This window comes from Mustela nivalis (genome assembly GCF_964662115.1).
Source record: "Mustela nivalis genome assembly, chromosome: 5".
NCBI classification, from domain to species: domain Eukaryota; kingdom Metazoa; phylum Chordata; class Mammalia; order Carnivora; family Mustelidae; genus Mustela; species Mustela nivalis.
The window spans coordinates 77493622-77508195 of NC_139024.1; positions in this window are offsets into that span (position 1 = coordinate 77493622).

The window sequence follows — 14574 nt, forward strand, 5'->3', positions numbered from 1 at the left end:
AAACAATAATAACGACAACAAACTCCCCAAACTCCCCATTTATCATTTGGGGCAAATGATAAAGCAGAAATCTATAAGAGAAATGTATCCACAAAAATAAATCAGCAAAACACTTACATGCTATTCATAATAATGTGAGTCGTTCATATTCATTTAGCCACAGTTATAATCTAACTACACTGAGATTCTGGGGAACAAAGTGAATGAGGAAGTGTTGAATGATGCAAGCTAAACTTTCATTTTCCAAAGTAGAAAGTCAATATAAAATGCCTAAATCTGAAAAACTAAAACTAACACTAAATATGTTATTTAGAAGAACAAAGGTAGTAACAAAGGAAATAGCCAAAAAATTACAAAGAAGTTGCTTCTGGGAAAGGAAAATGGCTTAGGATGAGTTAGACAGTGTGCTGCCATTCAATAAAAATAATATAGAACTGTTGAACTATGTGCCTGTGTTATTTTGATTTAAAAAATTAAATTGTAATAAAAATAATAGGCACTATTAATATTGAAGATAAATTGGATTAATAGGTTTTTTTAATTTTAAGATAATAACACATTTATGTATAGCAGTGTCAAGCTGTGGCACAGTTGGAAGGAAATAAATATAAACTTCCTGAGAAAGTAAACAAAGAGTAATGTTTCTTAATCTTCTACTAGAGCAGTGATGTTCATTTCTTTGCATTTTTTTTTTTTTTTTTTAATAACAGCACAGCTTTACTGGCCAAGTACTGCCTTTTCTGTGGAAGGAAAAGTTATTCCAAACTGAGTGCTACAGTCAAAGAGCTGCAGACCCAGGCCTGCTGTTTTCAATTAGCATGCCAGTCCCAATGGCATGTCCGGCAGACGGTGTTTTATTAGGGGTTGGTCATCTCCTCCTCTGAGCCACGTGAACAGCCTGCGGTTCTACATGCTTCCCTTGACCTTCCGGTCCCTCTGGAGTAGTGTGACTGCTGGAAGCTGAAACCACAGCTGTCTGTCACTTGACTCCCAAAGCTCAATCTTCTCTGCTCTTTCCCCTGGGGACAAAGGAACAGTGAGTTGATGGAAAGAAAGTCTCTTCCCTGAAATGAAATAATTCCTCTTTCTTGAGCACTTTGAGAGCTGGAATGAATACACAGCTGCCTGGCAGAGGTGTGGAAGGTGGTCCTGTGAATGTTTAACAAAAGTCAAGTGGATCTTCTCAGCCAGGAATCCCCTCCCCGGCTGGAAAAGAGAGACTCTTTATGGGTTTAGAGAAGGGTAAGGATAAATAAAGCCTTGGCACATAAAAGTCTGAAGAAGAGTGAGTGGACCTGGAATTTAGCCTAAAGAAGAGAAGTTTGAGGGTGATTTAAAATGGATCTCTGGAGCAGGAAATGTCATTATATTAGAAATGAGGACCAGATGTTCTCAATCTCATCAGAGCACAGAGCAGGGAGAAAGAATGACCTTATAGAATAAGGTAGAACTTCATGACAGTTGTTAAACACTGGAATGGAGTGTCCATAGAGTCTGTGGAATTCTCCATAAAAATAAGACCTTGGTCTAATATGAGCATTTGTGTGTAGCTTTGCCTAAAATGAAGGTATTAAGGAAATGGTGTCTTGGGAGACTGTCTATGAGCATTCGTTGTATCAGAGCCTTTCAGATACATAAGGAACCCCCACTGGTAACTACCTCTGGGCCCCATAGCTGTAAGGACCTAATCGAACAATACCAAGTTAAATTTTCTTCTTTTCTCCCCTCTAATTCTCTTGGCATTTCTCCACATGTTTGTACACATATTGATTACAGTGATAAGAACAATTCCTGAATTATACCTTTTCCCAAATGGATTTGTTAGGGAAAACTTATTAACTTATTTACTAAGATAAATGTATCTTTATACCTTTGCTCTTGAGATGGGCTAAAATTATGTTTTGGCATTTAGAAGATATTCAACAAGTTGAGAACTAATAGAGAGTATTTTATAAGCTTGAATAAAAATTTTTCTATTTGTTTTTTCCAGCTTTAAAGAAGTGCGACAGACAAACAAAATAGAAGAAATGTTATGCATAACATTGTGGTGATTAAGAGACATTATTTATGTTGATAATGAATTCCTTAACATCCAGTTAATTAATAGATGTATTTCCATTACCTCACATTTTTATTTATCTATCTATCATCTATCTAATGAGTGGACATTTAAGGTCTACTCTCTATAGTATTATCAACTATAGTCACCATGTTTTACATTGGATTCACAGACCTCTTCATCTAATAGCTGAACTTTTATCAGCCTTTGTTATCTCTTGTATCTTTAATGAAAGTGTTCTAACAGGTATAAGCTGTATTTTTGATTTGTATTTCCCTGATGTTTAGTGATGTTGAGTACTTTTTCATGTACCTATTGGCCATCTATATGTCTTCTTTAGAAAAATGTCTCTACAATTCCTCTGCCCATTTTTAAAATATTTTTTTTTCTTTTTGCTGTTGAGTTGTAGGAGTTCTTTATATATTTTGGGTATCAACCCCTTATCAAATATGTGATTTGCAAGTATTTTCCCCCATTTCCTAAGTTCCCTCTTTCATTTTGTTGATAGTTTCCTTTGTTATTGAGAAGGGTTTTTAAAAATTTTTTAAAATAAGATAACAGTAAGGTCTAAACATATTTTTTTTAATTCTTCATTTTCTGTAATTCTTATCTGATAAATAATTTTACATGCAGGTCCTATAAGATGGAATTACCCGCAGGACATATATGTCATCTCATAGAAATTTTAACAAGCAAAACAATGATGGATTGGTTAATATAATCGTAGTTAGAATAAATAGCTTTCAATTTATATTTCCTATTCTCCAAATTAAAGCTAACATTTTAATTAGTAAAATGACCACAAAAAGGAGGCTGATAGCTAATTACTACTGATTACTCCACTGTTAGTTAATTAATGAGTTCAGTCAGTAAGATAGCCATGCATTTTGATCAGTTAAACTCCTCTGTGTATCTCTTAATTAACAAAATTATACAGGTGTGTTTAATAATCTGGCATAATTTTCATGAAATTTTATATTATTTGACAAACATCATTCAAAGAAAAGCAGTCTATAAATGTACAAACTAGGGGCGCCTGGGTGGCTCAGTGGGTTAAAGCCTCTGCCTTTGGCTCAGGCCATGATCCCAGAGTCCTGGGATCGAGTTCCACATCGGGCTCTCTGCTCTGCGGGGAGCCTGCTTCCCCCTCTCTCTCTGCCTGCCTCTCTGCCTACTTGCGACCTCTGTCTGTCAAATAAATAAATAAAATCGTAAACAAACAAACAAACAAACAAATGTATGAACTAAACTGATATGTGTAAGTTGTATATAACTATATTCTCATGACTAAAGCTTTTATCAGCATGCTATTTTCCTTGGTACTCATCTTTCACATGGTTGCACTAATACAACATAATACAGAATAACTATTTGTATGTATTATATCACGTAATACAGAATAACTGCACTTATTTATAAACTAATTTTAAAAAATAAATAAGTAAACAAAATTTCTATAAATGGAAGTGTTTTGAAATCTGTTTCATCTTTCCTTCTGTTTCTGACAAGATTGAATTTAAAACTATCTCATAAAATGACAGGCTTTCTTGTGCGCTAGCATTCAGTAAGAGGAATGAAGAGATGGGGTTAGAGAAAAGAGTGTGAATGACTCATTATCACATTATTTGTGTCATAGGACCACCAACATTAAAGAATCAAGGGTCTCAAAAACCTGTTGCTCATGGTATCAGAAATCATGGTATCAGAAATTGTGCTGCCCCTAAAATACATGATCAGTCTAAGAAGGCAGGACAAAAGATATGGCACCTTGAGAACTCCTTTAAAGCATTACCAAAGTAGGTGCTACAGAATGGATTCAAATACTTTTTGTGCTTTAATTTATAATTTTATCCCCCTAAGTTTATATATATAAATATATATCATTGACATATCAATTTTATACACACATACACACACGTATATATATATATATTTTTTTTTATCAGGTTGCTGATAATCCAAAGCAGGAATATATCAGCACTAGTAGATATATTTACTTTACTTTTTTTTAAAAGATTTTATTTATTTATTCAACAGACAGAGATTACAAGTAGGTAGAGAGGCAGGCAGACAGAGAGAGGAGGAAGCAGGCTCCCCACTAAACAGAAAGCCTGATGTGGGGCTCGATCCCAGGACCCTAGGACCATGACCTGAGCCAAAAGCAGAGACTTGAACCCACTGAACCACCCAGGCACCCAGATAATATTTACTTTAAACTTTGTCAAGGTAAAAAATAATGAGTCTAATTTTGTAGTATTTTTATTCAGAGTGATCTCTATACTAGTGGAATTAATATTTGTATTCTAAAATAACTATCTTTTGTGCATCCTACTGTAGAAGATACAGCATGTCAGAGAACTATGTCAAAGGGGAAAAAAATTGGTTATTTGGTGATAGTGAGGATAGATGCAGTAGATCTAAGACAGGACAGATAAAGGAAAGAAGATGACAGACTCCAACATTCCTGGCTTGAGAGAGTGGGATAGCCACAGTGTCTCTGAATGCAGCCCAAATTTGGAGTGGAAAGTCAGTGTGAGGGAGAAGCAACAGGTTTAAAATATTGAGTTGTAGATGATGATATAGCTTCTTCCCCAAAATATTCCTTTAGGAAGCACAAATTTAAGATTGACCATGGCTGAGAAGAGAATATTCAGGGTAGGAATTTATGGATCACCAAAGAAATACAGTGTGTGAAAGCATTTGATTGGAGGAGAAGCTTTCTGAGTTAACACATGGATTGCAAAGTCGGGAAAATATCCATAAGTAGATTGTTAGGAAAACAAAAGGCAGAGGTAAGAGAAATAGAAAAGGTAAGGACATGTAGAAATGTAGAAGGTGTATTTCTGCAATGTTTTATGTATTTACATACATGTAAATATTTCTGGTGTATTTCTGCAATGTTTTATGTATATACAACTTAAACATATCCACGTGACTCTCTCTTAAAATTTTCCTTAAAATTATTATGTAAAGAAGATTGGACAAAAATATATGCTGTATGATAATACAAATTGATAAAGGCATATAACATTTTACAGTAACTATTTTCTTCTTTCCATGAAGGCATTATGGAAAAAATGCAAGGTTAAAGGGGTTTAACTACTCTGAAATATCTTTCTTATCAATCATATGAGTTATTGACCCATATGAAATCAGAACTCATAGTAGTTGGATTCTTAGTAGCTGGACTCTGAAAGAGCCTAAATTACTTTTTGTGGGTTTTTTTTTTTTCATTAGAAATATAGCTAAAAAAAAAAAAGAAATATAGCTAAAAATAGAAACAGAATTACTCATGAATTTTTATCAAATCTGATTTTTATCAGTAGTTTCCACTGACTTAGCTTGAATTTAAGAGGAAAAAAATTCTCTGACAATCTTAATTCTCTAAATACAATATTTTGGCCTAACTTTTTTCACTTTCTCTTTTAAGCCAATCCTGTTTACATTCTAAGTCTCCCGGGTAGGGATATCTTTATTAATTTTTCATTTTCTTTACAGAACTGCCTTTGTCAGTGTTCAATTGTCATCACTATTTGAAATAAGTTGTAGCTGTTTTTAGACAAATAGAACCAGGAAAAATTCCATTACAAGAATTTAAGAGGGTGAAACTTTTCCTTGAGTATAATTTAATAATTTACACTCAGTGGCTTCTAAACCATTTGACAGCTCAGGGGTGAATTTTTGGCTGACCAGATTCAGTTGTGTGATGGGAATCATGTACTTCTCAGTAGTTTCTAAGACTTTTGACCCTAAAATCAGTTAAGTTTTGATTTTTGTGAGGTTCTGTTTTTCTTATAATTGAAATATGAATCTATATTTGACTGTTTTGAAGATTTTTGGGGTGTATTTTATGGTATTAAAAGACCATTATGTATGGAATTAACCACAAACTTTTCTACAACCTAACCTGTTTCACAAATCCCCAGATAGCTTCAAAATATTTTAATTTGGCATTTGCATTTTTCCCATGATTCATGCATAATTCTATCAATTGCCTCATTTAGTGACGCCTCCATCAAGGAACAATGATGTGCTCAGGATTTGTCTCTGAACTTAAAGGGCATTTTGGGAAATTAGACTTAACTCTTGATTATTTGGGGATTGATTAATGCTAACTTGTGGAGGCAAACACTGAGACAACTCAATTTGTAAACATCTGTAATTTCTACAAATTATCAAAAAGTTTACATCTTGGAGGCACTTTCTTTCTGAAAGTAAAAGTAACCAATAGACAAAAGATTCAATTTAATGAGTGAATCTAGAAGGAACTAAATGTGTATAAATTAGCTCTTTTCTCTTTCCACTCTCTTTTCAAGAGAAGGTGTCTGATAGTCCAGGACTGCTTATTCCTGTGTATAAAAGCTTATCTAATTCTGAGGATCAGTATTAGGAAGTCCTCTTGCCTACACATTTAAGCCATATACTACTTCACCAGCTTTATCATGGATTATTTTGTTCTCCATCTGTTTTAGTCTTTTGTCCTACTTTGCAGTTGGTTTATGAACCAAACAAAGTAAGAACTGTCCTTCATTGAGCCCCTCAAATCCTAACACTTCACTCCTATCCAGTAGCCTATTATTCATGTTTTTCATACAGCAAATACTTATGTTGGGTACTATACTAGTTGCTGGTAATGGTGAAAGTGTAGGCCTTAGTAGCCATTCTCATTGGCTTTCATCTAATTCCTGAGTGAATTACAAGGTCAGTACCAAACCCAAGCAAAGGTCACTATATTGGCTCTAATATGCTGGAGAAATTAGGTAAGAAAATGAAGAAGATTCTGCTAAACTCAGCTGCTATTCCAATAATTGACAAATGATAGATCTGTTAAAAAGTAAACAGTTCCATTCCATACAACTTTTAGACATTTTCTTATGAAAGAATTTGAAATTTATAGTGTCTTTGAAGTAAATTTGTATTATTTTTACACTTTTAAATGATGTATGCAGAATATTTGCTCGCAAATGTTGGATATGCCCTAAATAACGTTTTAATTAAACCCATTTGGTTCCTATTGTTTTAATTATAATTTGGCTTGTCTTTAAGCACATTCTTCTTCTCCATTGTCTCCATTATTCCAGTGATAGGGAGTTGACAGTTCTATGCTCGTTTGTTGTCTATTCACTTTCTACTTAATAACTGACCACATTGTGAATCTATATCTCATTTACAAGTCCATCTCCAAAATGGCTTTCCTCCTTCTTGAACAGTCTTCAAATTTCAGGAAGAAAAAATTGAAGAAGAATTGATGAATCCTGGAAATTTCCTTATAGTAGGCATGGAACTATACAAAAACAATGTCTTTGGAGTATATACTGTTAACTCAGCTTAAGAGAATTAGTGGAGACATTTCCAAAACCCAGCCAGGTTTCTTCCACATGGAACCCATATCATCATTTTGCCTGAGACCCAGCCTATTCCAAATTCCTCTTTTACTCTCAATCCACTACCAGGGCAACATCTACGAAGGGTAAGTCTGTCACTCCTAACAAGCTGGATAAGGTCAGTGTTCTGGGAGGGATTTTTGCTTTCTCAAAAAATACTCTATTCCAAAATATATAATGTCTTTTTATTAATATTGAACAGGAAATGTATGTACTGTTCATAGAACATGCCAAAATAGTTTAAAAATGACACTATGGAAAATCATTAGCCCAGGCATTTTCAACTTTTAAAGATAGAATTTAAATACAGTTTCAGGAACTCTCCTAAAAACAATCTTTATCTGTTTCTGACTGTGACTGATTTTGACTCTGCTAGGAGAATCTCAGGGTGGAAATTTCCTGAGTTGACAGCAGGTCATGCTAAATTGAGCCACCACTCTTGGGAGGTGGCAGGAGTTAAATAATGTAGCTGAATTTATTTCTCATTAGTTATATATCCATAAAAGTATTGAAGAGTAACTTTCTAATTTCACAGTTTTAGAAATAGTGGATTATTTTTCCATTCAGCTTCTCATAGCAGGATGAGAGCAAAAGATACCTAAAACAAAGCTTCAATTCTTTTGCAGCACATTAAAAAAAAAAAAATTCCCCCAAGAAAAGAAAATTGTCTTTTTCTTTTATTTTTTTCAATTATCTTTTCCATGGCACATGATTAGGTTATGAAAAGCATATATGCTATACTACATAAATGGATCTCTAGCATTTAAACCTGATTGAGATGCATACAGAATTTCATGGAAAGGATGATTCATGTAGACTGAACCAGAGACCATCTGTGCCTACTCTCCATCCCCCCAATTTATCCTTTCTTTCTTTTTTTTTTCTTTTTTAAGATTTTATTTAATCATTTGACACAGAGAGACACAGCGAGAGAGGGAACACAAGCAGAGGGAGTGGGAGAGGAAGAAAACGCCAAACAGGGAGCCAGATGTAGGGCTCGATCCCACGACCCTGGGATCATGATCCGAGCCAAAGGTAGACACTTAACTGACAGAGCCACCCAGGCACCCCCTCCAATTTATCCTTTCTTAAGAAAAACTATTTCTTTGCTACTAGATATATTTTTATTCACTACTCACATTAGTAGACACCCCCAAAAACTAAAACTTTGATATGCAAGATGACAATTTAACTCAGTATTTGAGAGGAAGCAAGGCATTAAAGGCAAAGGGGACTTTGGTTCTTTTTAATGGCTTCCATTCTTTCCTCCACTTTTATTTTTATTTTTTTAAAGATTTTATTTATTTATTTGACAGACAGAGATCACAAGTAGGCAGAGAGGCAGGCAGAGAGAGGAGGAAGCAGGCTCCCCACTGAGCAGAGAGGCCAATGCTTGATGCAGGGCTCGATCCCAAGACCCTGGGATCATGACCTGAGCCGAAGACAGAGACTTTAACCTATTGGGCCACCCAGGGACCCCATCTCTCCTCAACTTTTAAAAAGGGAAGTTCTCTCTTGTGCTCCTTGCGTGGCATCACCTTCAGATTTTTAAATCTCATCTTCTGATATCAATTTCCCTCCCAAATCTCATACAACTTTATAAATCAGAGATAGTTACCATATTGTTCTGTAACAAACCATTCAAAGGTCTAGCACCTTGTGACCCACTTGTTTATTTTCCCTTTCATTGGTCTGTGGTTTTTCTGGGGTCACTCTGCTATGAGGTGTAAGTTGGCTGGGCTTGGTCCCAGACTTCAGATTGACTGCAAAGGGACTCTGCATGTCTCCATATGTTACTTTGCCTGGAGTTATCAGACAGTGGTTCACAGGAGGCCAAGCAACAAGCAGAAAACTGTGAGGTTTATGATGACCTTGGTTCAGAGTTCTATACCCACTGGCCAAAACCTTCACACACCCAACTCCAACATGAATGGAGTAGGGAAAATAAAACTCCAACATTCACAGCACTGCCAGGCTCATAGCAGATGAGGGAATTGAGAAAAATGATCGACTCTATTGCAATGACCAATAGGAAGAAATACAGTTTGGTTGAACATCCCACTTCTTGACTCAACCTCAGGCTATACATTAACCTGATGTAGCCTGCCACTGGTGTTATATATCATAAAATATATCATTAAGAAAAAAATGTTTTACATAATTTAAGAAAATTGTTCATATACATTTTATTAACTCCCTATAATACCAGTTATAGATAAATACAGAAGATTTTTATAGACATATATGAGAACATTTACTCAGACATTTATCATTTTCCCACACTCATTCAAATGTAATTATGCTTCTCAAATCCCAGCATATCCAGTAAATCCCAGTATATATATATATTATAATGACTTTCCCTTAGTCCATTTACCTCACTCTGTTTTAGGTAGAGCAAGGAATTAGACAAGTTGTACAAAAAATACAAACAAACAAACAAACAAACAAAAAACAAAAAATCCACAACTAAAAATCAGGAGAAGAGAAAAATGTATAGGAAAATTCACCCTAAGTGCACAGGGTGAATCATCTCTGGTGATAACCCGTCATGAGCCTGTGCAGACTGAATAGACTGGAATCTGAAGTCAGTATCCAGCGAGCCCTGAAGAACATCACAATGAAGTGGATTCCCACCTTCATCCGAAACATGTAATGTTAAATGTGTAGGCAAATCTAGTGATAATAAAGTCCCACGGACTAATTAGGAGCCAATTCTAGTAAACAGAGCACTAGTTTGACCCTATATGTATCCTGTGCCTAGAATATAAGTAAGTGCTCAGAAGTATTAACCATTATTGTGCTTGTTGTTGTTGTTGTTGTATACCCAGTGCAGTGCCAAGTGTTGCAGACTGTCAGTAAAACGGATAGAGTTGCATTTATACAAATTGTCCAGTAACCTCAAAAATTGATTTTTGTAACATTGAGTCAACCTCTACACAATGACTTTGATTTTAGAATGGTATTAGTTTCTTGGGTGTTTAGTTTGGATCACCAACTGGGTGTGGCAACAAAGGAAAATAATTTTTACTTATAGGTTACGTAGTAGAGATATATTTCCCCCAAAAGAGATGACGTTTTTCTACTTTGCTCTTGACCAATCATTCAGCATATGGAATACTATATTAAGTTTATACCATTGAGTTCTAACATTTTAAGAAAACTACTGAAAAATTAGACTGCACAGAAGGTGGCACCCAGAAGGAAAAAATATCTAGAAATAAGTTTATATGAAGAAAAGCTGAAATACCAAGTAGCCTAATCTTAAGTGAGAGAAATAATAATTATAATGTTACTTAGTAAGTATTTAAAAGATTGCTGGGGTCAAGATATTATTTTTATTATTATAGAGGTTAAAATTTGGGATGAAACAGAATTAATTGCCTTTAATTTAGATATAACTATAATTATTGATGTATTTAAACAAGGGAATAGCTTCCTATACAGCTTGAGATCTCTTTCCTGTAAATATTTAAGAAAGGTTGAATGGTATCCAGGGATTTTTGAAAATTTAATATTGCAGAATACAATTCTATGTTCCCAATTTTCCAAGGAAATAAGCTTATATCCTGACCCAATAATTTATTAATTTATTTACTTTTTCTTTCAACAAATATTCTTTGAAAATCTACCAAATATTGTATACAGACCTTGGCACCAGGAATAGAGCAGTAAACAAGATAAACAAATTCCTTGCCTTTATGAACCTTACATTCTAATAAGTGAAACAGTTGACCAACTTGTAAAGAAGTAATTCCAGATTGTGAAAAGTTCTCTTAAGAAAGTAAATGTCTTTAAAATTACTTGTTTCAAGAAAATAAAAAAATACATGTTTTGGGGTGCCTGGGTGGCTCAGGGGGTTAAGCCTCTGCCTTCATCTCAGGTCATGATCTCAGGGTCCTGGGATCAAGCCCCACATCGGGCTCTCTGCTCAGCAGGGAACCTGCTTCCTCCTCTCTCTGCCTGCCTCTCTGCCTACTTGTGATCTCTCTCTCTCTCTCTCTGTCAAATAAATAAATAAATAAATAAAATACAAGTTTTGTTTGTGCCTTTTCCCCCATTCTAACTCCACCATTTTTGATCTCCTTTCATTTCCATGCTCATATTAAAATGTTTAAAACATTATATGGTATAAAAGAGGGAGGAATATAAATATGTGCTAGACTGCATTCATCCAAGCCTCTATTGAGCATTTACTAGTTTTGTGATCTTAAGCAATTTACTTGCCCACGTTGACCATCACTTTCTTATTTATAAAATAGAAAGCAGAAGAATTAGTGAAAGGATAAAATGAGATGCCATGTGGAATAGTTGTTATTGCTGCTAGTTCTTTATTTGCATTTCCCTCCATACCATTCCCTGTACCCCTTCATAGTTCCATTTCTCCCTTCCCTGCCAACTCTGTAGCCAAGAGGCTGATCCCCAAGGACTGCATACTGATTTCCCTTACATTGAAGTTCAGCCAGTGGAAGTGCTGGCAGGAGATTGGAAGGTGTAAGGAGAGAAAAGTCAGAGTTATTTTTTCCCCCTGATTCTTACATGCCTTGGCAGGTATGTTCAGCACTAGCTACATCCTTACAAGTACAAAACTTCTACCAAGGGTTTCCTTTTTTATAATTCTAGCACTTTCTGGAGTCAAGGAACTTTATTACCTCCTTGAACTTTGGATCCTAGAAGTGAGTATTTTCCTGCTGATGTTACTGCATGGGTGCCATGCACTCTATGTATACACCCATAGGTGAATATACCCATTGTTGGAATATTTTCATTTAACCAGCTGGGGAGAATTTTGTTTTCTATAGGGATTCTGACTGAACAGTACTGGGCACCAGACATAGCCTCACATGATAAATACTTAATATGATTCTGAAATTGAGTTGTTAATATATTTAATGAACACATGGTCTTCCTGGAGGAAAATGAGAGACTGGTTATGCCATGTCATGGAATCATAATCACTGAATGCTTATGTGGAGTGAAGAGCCAGATATCAAATGGCTGTTGCATTTGTTTCCTATGACAGTAATGATAATTACAAAGAACATGGGGTATACCAGCTGTTTCTGACCATCCTGGGAGCTTACAAAAACAAAAAGATAAGTACAGGACTTAAATTTCAAACCCAAAACCCTAGTGGAGAGCTCAAAACTTCTGTGGTGAACTTAAAAAAACCTCTTTAGTAAGTATAGTGCAGCCATGCCTGAGGATTTGGCCCAAATACAATAGTCTAGGTTTAAGAATTGCTATATTACATAAATGTATAGCTTCAGCACAGATCTAATGACAAGGTTAGAGCATTGCTTGAGAAGATGGACTTGAGACTTGGGATGAGCACATTTGGATAGATTCATTTCAAGGTCTGAAGTGTGATTCCCCAAATCATTTCAAGATTTTTGTGTGTGTGAAAAAGTAGGCTCTCTTCCCTGGTATGAGAAAAGTAATCTTTCTATTCATGAAGAACTTTTAATGATCTCATCTGAGCTTCTCCTCACAAAGGGATGTCAGTTATTAATACCCACACCCACCATATCTTCACCTCTATATCTATGACTAAAGCTAGATCCCAGAATGGCTCAGGTGGAAAACTGATAAAGAGTTGGAGTATTCATTATTATAAGACCTAGGAGATCTTTTTAAATTGTATCAGTGGGAAATTAGTGAACTGCATGGGTTTCTATGAGTATTATGTTGAAAGAGACAAAATATAAGGGTGAATTGGCCCAACTTACCTATAAAGCTGTACCTGCCTAGCGTTTTGAATATAGTGTGCCAGACAAAGAAGCTTTAAGTATATTCACTAGTTTCCTTTGTTGACTACAGAAGCCTGGATTTAATGAAAATCAGCATTTCATGATTTCAAAATGACAGAACTTCCTTGTCCTAATGTGGAGAAAGGAAACTGAAGGTTTGAAGAATTGAGACCTTTGAGGTGGACTTATTGTATAAAACCTACACACCTTCATTCTATATCCATTATGAGATTCCAGAGGCAATAAAAAACTAAGAGAACTAACAAAGAAGAGAATGGCACCCTTGAGAAGTTCCAAGGTGGCTGTGTTTGGAAAACTGAAAATAAAGGTGAAGGATATTGCCATCCTTCATCCTTCTGATGGATACTGCCATGAGAAAAAAAAAATTCTCTAATTTCTTGGGATCCCTCATTTTAGTGGGAATAACACCACCCTTGAATGGGAAAGACCATGTGATAGTGCTTAACCCTTAGAGAAAAGGTGGTCACAATTACCATAATCAGCCACAGAGACTGAGTGGCAACCAGGCTTTTGACCTCCGGAAATCTGTGGTTGTGGCTAATTGATGACAATGTCCCGTGGTACAAAGTGGATGGGAAGCCAACAAGATATTACTTGATCTATATAGTTGGAAAAAGTGTACGTCTGGCAAACAAAAATCTATCTTGAGTTCCAAAAGGGGGAATTCGTTACTTCTTGTAGTCCCACTAGATTTCTAAACCTAGGATGTTCTTAAAGAAAAGCACAGGAAATCCACCCCTTGGAGAATGACTGGATTATCAAAAGCTTAATCTGATTGTAACTGTTATTGCATAAATCACATTTTTACTGGAGAAAATTAACACAGTCCTAGATTCTAGGATAGTAACTACTCACTTGGCAAAGATTTTTTTTTTTTCCTCCCCAGTCATTACGGATGCTATATGAATCTTCTGACACAGGGCAGACACACAGAACTTGGGGGCAGGGCAACTTTGAGAAGCAGTTTTTAGGAAAACAGTGAAAATCTATTATTTTCATCTTGAACACATAGATGTTTAGTTGAATACCATATATCTCAGCTTCCTCTGTAGCTACATACAATGAGTGGACAAAACTCTAGATACTGGAATGTAGGAATACATGGTGCATGTAGTGTCTATTGCATTTATATCAAAGAAGTTGCTTGCCCTGGAATTTATCTCTCTCCTCTTTCCACAAGCTGAACTATCGATATTCATGATCCAGCTTTCTCTGTGCAGATGAAGATAATTTACTAGGTATACTAAATGCTATGAGCCTGAGTCCCTGGATGACCACATGGAACAGAGCTGCCTTACTAATCTGGACTAGCAGAAGATTTTATGAGAAAGAAAGAGAAAAACAATAACAACAACAACAA